Source organism: Triticum dicoccoides, chromosome 6A (genome assembly GCF_002162155.2).
Source record: "Triticum dicoccoides isolate Atlit2015 ecotype Zavitan chromosome 6A, WEW_v2.0, whole genome shotgun sequence".
NCBI classification, from domain to species: Eukaryota; Viridiplantae; Streptophyta; class Magnoliopsida; order Poales; family Poaceae; genus Triticum; species Triticum dicoccoides.
The window spans coordinates 574,282,411-574,290,806 of record NC_041390.1 but is presented as its reverse complement, the minus strand read 5'-3'; positions in this window follow the sequence as shown (position 1 = coordinate 574,290,806).

Genomic DNA, 8,396 nt, shown 5'->3' with positions numbered 1-8,396 from the left:
ACTAAAGTGGGAGAGACAGACACCCGCTAGCCACCTTATGCAACTAGTGCATGTCAGTCGGTGGAACCAGTCTCACGTAAGAGTACGTGTAAGGTCGGTCCGGGCCGCTTCATCCCACAATGCCACTGAATCAAGATTGGACTAGTAACGGTAAGCATATTGAACAAAATCAACGCCCACAACTACTTTATGTTCTACTCGTGCATAGAAACTACGCATAGACCTAGCTCATGATGCCACTGTTGGGGAAAGTAGCATAAATTCAAAATTTTCCTACGTGTCACCAAGATCTATCTATGGAGTCATCTAGCAACGAGGGAGGAGTGGATCTACATACCCTTGTAGATCGCGCGCGGAAGTGTTCAAGAAAACGGGGTTGATGGAGTCGTACTCGTCGTGATCCAAATCACCGATGATCCTAGCGCCGAACGGACGGCACCTCCGCGTTCAACACACGTACGGAGCAGCGATGTCTCCTCCTTCTTGATCCAGGAAGGGGGGAGGAGAGGTTGATGGAGATCCAGCAGCACGACGGCGTGGTGGTGGAAGTAGCGGGATTCCAACAGGGCTTCGCCAAGCGCTGCGGGGGGAGGGAGGTGTGTCATGGGAGGGAGAGGGAGGCGCCAGGGCTTAGGTGTTGCTGCCCTCCCTTCCCCCACTATATATAGGGCCAAGGGAGAGGGGGGGCGCAGCCTTGGCCCTTCCTCCAAGGAAGGGTGCGGCCAGGGAGGAGTCCCTCCTCCCCAAGGCACCTCGGAGGTGCCTTCCCCCTTTATGACTCTTCCTTTCCCTCTTCTCTTGGTGCATGGTCCTCTTGGGGCTGGTGCCCTTGGACCATATAGGCCAAGACGCACCCCCTACAGCCCATGTGGCCCCCCGGGGCAGGTAGTCCCACCCGGTGGACCCCCGGGACCCTTCCGGTGGTCCCGGTACAATACCGGTGACCCCAAAACTTGTCCGGCGACCAAAACAAGACTTCCCATATATAAATCTTTACCTCCGGACCATTCTGGAACTCCTCGTGACGTCCGGGATCTCATCCGGGACTCCGAACAACTTTCGGGTTACCGCATACTAATATCTCTATAACCCTAGCGTCACCGAACCTTAAGTGTGTAGACCCTACGGGTTCGGGAGACATGCAGACATGACCGAGATGACTCTCCGGTCAATAACCAACAGCGGGATCTGGATACCCATGTTGGCTCCCACATGTTCCACGATGATCTCATCGGATGAACCACGATGTCAAGGACTTAATCAATCCCGTATACAATTCCCTTTGTCTATCGATACAATACTTGCCCGAGATTCGATCGTCGGTATCCCGATACCTTGTTCAATCTCATTACCGGCAAGTCTCTTTACTCGTTCCGTAACACATCATCCCGTGATAAACTCCTTGATCACATTGTGCACAATACGATGATGTCCTACCAAGTGGGCCCAGAGATACCTCTCCGTCACACGGAGTGACAAATCCCAGTCTCGATTCATGCCAACCCAACAGACACTTTCGGAGATACCCGTAGTGCACCTTTATAGTCACCCAGTTACGTTGTGACGTTTGGCACACCCAAAGTATTCCTACGGTATCCGGGAGTTGCACAATCTCATGGTCTAAGGAAATGATACTTGACATTAGAAAAGCTTTAGCATACGAACTACATGATCTTGTGCTAGGCTTAGGATTGGGTCTTGTCCATCACATCATTCTCCTAATGATGTGATCCCGTTATCAATGACATCCAATGTCCATGGTCAGGAAACCGTAACCATCTATTGATCAACGAGCTAGTCAACTAGAGGCTTACTAGGGACATGGTGTTGTCTATGTATCCACACATGTATCTGAGTTTCCTATCAATACAATTATAGCATGGATAATAAACGATTATCATGAACAAGGAAATATAATAATAACTAATTTATTATTGCCTCTAGGGCATATTTCCAACAATTGTTAGTACCTGGGTCCTCATGCATGTCAAGCTCACCATCTTGTGAAGGAAGTGAAGAGTCTCCTGATGCATCTTGTATGTCTCCATGATCAGAACCATTATTACACCCATCGCTATTTGTCTCCTCCCCCTGATTTTGAACATCATCTAAAGTGGGTAAAACATCTGAAGTGGAAACATGAATAGGGATTAATGGAGATCCTTTAGTACCACTCTCCCCTTCCTACTGCACTTCAGATAGGGATAAGGCAATGCCAGTGTCATTGGTTGAGCCATAATATGATTCATGTTCACGGAATGTCACATCCATGCTCACAAAAAACCGGCGCTCCGAAGGACACCAACACCGGTAACCCTTTTGAGAAGGAGAATAACCCATGAAAACACATTTGAGAGCACGTGGATCTAATTTTCCAACAGAGTTCCTATAATCATGCACAAAGCAAACACACCCAAAGACCTTTGGAGGAACTACAAAATCATTAGATTTAAGAAGACACTCAGCAGGGGTCTTATGGCCAAGAACCCGAAGAGGCATACGGTTTATCAAGTATGTTGCAGTTTTTATTGCCTCCCCCCAAAGACATTTAGGCACGTTCATGGTAAGCATAAGTGAGCGTGCAACCTCAAGCAAATGTCTATTTTTACGTTCTGCAACACCATTTTGTTCTGGAGTGTTAACACATGTAGTTTGATGTTCAATGCCGTTTGAGGCAAGGAACTGTCCAAACTCCTGGTTAATATATTCCGTACCATTGTCTGACCGTAAGATTTTAATAGTTGCCCCATGTTGATTTTTAATAAGAGCACATAAATCCTTAAAAACCGAGCACACATCACTCTTATGCTTCAGGAGATAAAGCCAAGTGTAGCGACTAAAGCAATCGATAAAAGTTACAAACCATCGATGCCCAGAAATTGAACAAACCTCACAAGGTCCCCAAACATCTGAGTGAATCATTTCAAATGGTTTGCCACTTCTTAATCCTATACTAGGATATGAACCCCTTGTATGTTTAGCCAATTCACAAGCATCACATGCAAGGATCTCCCTAGGACACAATTTGAAAAGAGAGGGGTAAATACGAAACAGTGCAGCAAAAGAGAGATGCCCAAGCCTGCGATGGTATAGTAGTAGTTCTTGACTAGGAGACAAGCATAACGCAAAAGCAACTTCATCACTTCCTTCATCAAGATAGTAGAGTCCATCATGCACGGTCCCAGTCCCCAATAGTCTCCCTGTCCCTAGCTCCTGAAAAGTACAACAAGTAGGATCAAACCAACCTCTACAATTGAGAGATTTAGTAATAGAGCTAACTGACAAGAGGATGACTAGAAAATTAGGAACATGCAAGACAGGAGATAAGGACAATGTCTTGGTGCACCTAACAGATCCACGTCCTGTGATAGGTGCCATGGATCCATCAGCTACACGTACCTTGTCCTTACCTGAACAAGGTGTATAGGAAGTGAATATATTTGAAGCTCCTGTCATGTGGTTTGTAGCTCCTGTATCGATAATCCAAGATTTTGATTGTGTTGTAACATTGTGGGCCTGGTGAGGTGTCATACCTTTGTGTGAAGTAGCATGGAAACTAGATTCAACTGTAGAGGAATCCTGGGAGGAAGACAAGTCTTCTGAGAGACTAAGCTTGGAGGTGAAATCCTCAAGAGCTCGCACATCTACCACCGGTAGCCCCCCCTTGGATGTAGTGAGGTTAGCTTGTCTTTTATGAGCTCCCTGACCTCCCCCTGGCTGAGACTTTCCTTTTTCACCAAGTTGGATAGCCATGTAGTTCAAAACATGCATCCTTTGTGTGTCCAGGCCTTTTGCAATGGTTGCAAAAAAGTTTGCTTTTATCTATTTTACGAAAGGACTTAGGAGCACGACGAGCTTGTATGGATAGGGCTGCACGTGCATCTGATTTTTCTTGACCATGCTCCTTGGGTTGAGCAAGACGAGTCTCCTCCTCAATCACACTGGAAATGATATCGTCAAGGCTTAGCCATTCAGTCTTGGAGAATATAAGCTGACGACGGAGATCAAACTCCTGATTTAGGCCATCGAGGAAGAGCTTGCCCACAAACGGTTCAAACTAGGTATGGTGAACAGTCATGTCATTCTTATCAACAGGCTCAAAAGGGTGGTAATAATGCAACTCCCTGTACAATCTCTTCATCTCACCTGCATACTCAGTCACTGATTTCGAGCCTTGCTTCAAGTTAGTCAACTCATGCATGATGCGAGTAGCCTGCATCTTATTTGACTTTCCTGAAAATTGCTTCTCCAAAGCTTTCCACACTTCAAATATAGTAGTCATAGTCTCAACTTGTTCTCGAATAGGTAGTTTCATGCTTCCTAATAACCAGACCAACACTCTATCATTAATTTGTTTTGTGCTAGTGCCACTTTTCAGTTTCTCTTCATCAGCACTAAGCAATTCTTCATAGCCATGAGAACTCAGAATTAACTGGGCATGATGCGCCCAGCTGATGTAATTGCTCGGTCCAGCCAACTTTACTGGATTAGGCTCAAGTGCATACTTGATTGCTTCAGGAACCACTTTGAGTTGTTGCTGTTGCTGCTCAAATACTTTGCTTAAAATCTCATACAACTTATCCACACTAGAATCCCCTGATTTCTCCTTGGTTGGATCTTCCATGACTCACTACAACCCAACCAGGAGCTAGTCACACATGACTTGATTTTGCAGCACTCCGCTAGCAACAGTACACTAGTACAAAATGTTGATGGCAAGTAGATGTACTTCTACGAGTTGCTCTCAAATGCACACAGGCACGAGCAGAGTATTTTAATCCGGACACCCAGCAATATGAGCTTTCCAGCGGCACTAATCACAATTGTCCAGAGGAAGGCGCACATACTATTTTCTTCTCACACATATGACCAAATGCAGTGACAAAGAAAAGTGAACTGGTATGCACGCCTGATCAAATCTCACGGGACTAGACCAGGAGAAGCACCAAATGCACGCACCACTATCAATCAGCTAGCCTTGCAATCAATCGGACACCTAGCAAGCTAGCTTACTGCTTGGACATGGGCGACGCAGCATCACCAAGTAATTTCCTGATGGACCAGCCCAAGCATACAGCATCCAGCGCAGCCGCACCAGACGGTGGTCGGCGATGCGGCAGGCAACAGTACGCCGGTCGCGGCGCTCCTTCCGCAGCTTCGAGAGAACAGCGGCCGCCGGCGTACGACGGAGATGGGTGCGCAGCAACCAACACCCACAGCCAGAAATCACGGCGACACAGCGCCTCAATCAGCCGCCATCAAGATCAAAATCACATCAGATTAACCTGCCCTGATGCCATGATGAAAATCATGTGGGATTTGTAAGATTTGGGCTAGGGATTGGAGATGGCACGAAGAGGATTTGGGGGAATTCTGGAGCGTTCCTCACCGATCCAGTCTCTCTGTTCTGAGTTATATTTTGTTTGTACACTTTACATTTTAGACCCTACGGAGTCCTCTAATTACATTATTTATACACCAACACTAATAATATGAAGGGTGCGGCTAGGTCCCAGTCGACAGAGATGTAACCAAGTCTCGGTCAAATGACGTATCATGTAAGAAAAAAAGAAAAAAAATCTAAAAAGAAAATTTTGCATGAATACGAAGGTTTGATCTTACAAATATAGCACCGACTGAGACATAACCAAGTCTCAGTCTAAGACTTAGCAAGATTGTTGTGTGAAACGTGTGAAATCAGATTAAATGAAATGTGTGAATCTAGATTGTTCATTCTTCATCTGACAGTTGACAGAGGCAAAAGTCAGGCTACCAAAGTCCAGCTGATCTAAGCCGGAAATTTCACTATGGTAACATCCTTTGGTTTGAGTTTCATAGGAAAAAAACAAGGAGACATTACAATTCACTCAATTTATGTACACCTTTGCATATGTTTTAACTTTGAACTGTGATAACGTTCGATCATTCGGAAATTAGGAACATAACCAGACGAGTATGCCTTCACCTTATTCTACTTTCTCATAAATATGCGTGACATTCCTTCCTTATTAGAGTAACTAATTACATGCATGTAGGAAAAGACAGATTTCATGATGTCATCAAACATTCTTTCCTATTTGAATATTCAAAATATTTTGTAGCTCAAACCATTGGTTCGATTCAAAACCCGTTTTGACATATCTTCAAAACTAGATATCATGTTGATATGTTCCGATGACTTTTTTTGGTTCAAAAGTTACCACTCTGATCATGGTGTTCACTAAAGTTACCGACATATGTTTCAACAACTTTTTTCATCCGTCAAAGTTATCATGGTATTTATATGTAACTTATCAGGTTCGTTATTCATGCATATCATAATTTACCCATAAGTTATCAGGTATGTTTTTCAACAATTCCGCCCCCTCCCCGCCCCCAGTCAAAGTTCCCTTTTTGAAGGCAGTACGGACATAGACGCTCATACATACGCATAATCAATGCTGAGGAAATCGTTAACTGGTAGCTGCTCGCTCAGCTTGGGAATGGAGATTAATTGGTAAATCGGCCTGTTAACTGGATTAATCGGTCGACTGTTAATCGATGGAATTTTAAACTCAATAGGCACAATTTTTGTATAGAGACAATATGAAAATGCCAACCGGAGACCGAGCTCCATGGAGGCCTTTATTTGAAAACTTCAAAATTCAAACTTTTTAGTTTCAGAAAATTCTGAAAATAAATACACATATACCTAGATATATAATGTACACGTGTGCAAAATTTTAGTTCGAAATACAATAAAATGTGAGCTACACAAAAAAGACAAATCTGAGGCTTTTTAGCATATGTACTGTTCATCTTTAAAGTCTATGATTTTTTTTGTGAAGCTTGCAATTCAAGGTATTTCATCCTAAAAAATTTCACACATACACTTTACATCCTTGCATACATGTCTAATTTTTCAGAATTTTTTAAACCGAAATTTGTGAATTTTGAATTTTTTAAAATAAATGGCTCCATGGAGCTCGGTCTCCAAAATGCCCTACTCCTTGAATGCTATAAAAATTCTACATTGCACATATGAAGCAAATGGCACTTTTTTATTTTCTCAATAGATCATGCACATGTATATGACAACAATCATCAACAAACATGTATACATCAACATTTTTTTGCTAATTTACGCCTGGACCACAACTCCGAGAGACGGCGGCCGCGCGACGGCGACACGTAGAGGGTGGTGGCAGGTCGCAAAGGAGGAGGCGAAGTAGCAGCGCATAGAGGGAGCACATGAAGCGGCGACACATAGGGGAGGAAGGGAAGGGACGAAGCGCCAACGTGAACCTGGCCATGCGATCTAGGTCGGGAGGGGATGAGAGGAGCGGGAGGGGGCGGGAAGAGGGCCAAACCCTAACTATTTAGGAGCATGAGCGGGCTGGGAGGGGTTATGGGCCAAATAATCGACCTTTCTTTGCCCACCAGTTAATGGGCCAGCAGTGATTACTCGGCCAAGGATGTGATGCATGAATTACCATGCTCTTTACAAAGAAGTTATCGGGAGTTTTGTTTTCAGCATCTTTTTCCCGGGGCAAAAACTATTGCGGTGTTTGTGCGTGGGTTATCAGCAAAGTTCTGAGGGGCTATATTACCATGCTAGTTACCAGGGTTATGTTTTTCAACAACTTTTTCCCTGGTCAAACTTACCACGGTGTTTACGCGTAAGTTATCAAGTCTGCGCTTCGTACTTACCATGCTATTTATACATAAGTTACCGGGGTATATTTTTCATCAACTATTTTTTTCCGAGCAAGTTAGCGCAGTGTTCGTACGTAAGTTATCAAGTACGTGGTTCATATATTACCGTGTTATTTTATACTTAAGTTACTGGATTATGTTTTTTAACAACTTGTTCTTTCCTGGTCAGTGCTACATCGGTGTTTGTACGTAATTTATCAAGTCCGTGGTTCGTATATTACCATGGTATTTCAAAAGTTAACGAAACATATTTCAACATTTTTCTCCGAGTCAAAGTTACCACAATATTTGTGCCTAATTTATCAATTCTGTGATGTGTAAAATTATCATGTTGTTTGTACAGAAGTTACTCATTCAAAACCGTAAATTATCAGGTCTTTGGCTGCATCTCATGTAAAGGCTTCATTGGTCCCACCACCAAAATCGCCTACACCACTCTTAGGGGTGTTCGTGAAGATGCCTACTTCCATCACATGAACTAGAACACCGATGAAACTCCGGGAAACCCAATGAAAAGAAAGAAAGAAAAATAGATTCTGATACAGTAGAAAAACCAGCTTAAATAGATTGATTTGGTTATCGGGGTTGGTTGATCCTATACAACGAGGTGATGTGTTTGAATTCCCATGTTACACCTCTTTTCTCTCCTCTAAACGAATAATCTTTTTTGACCTGTATGCTGAGAGAAATACAAGGCAGAG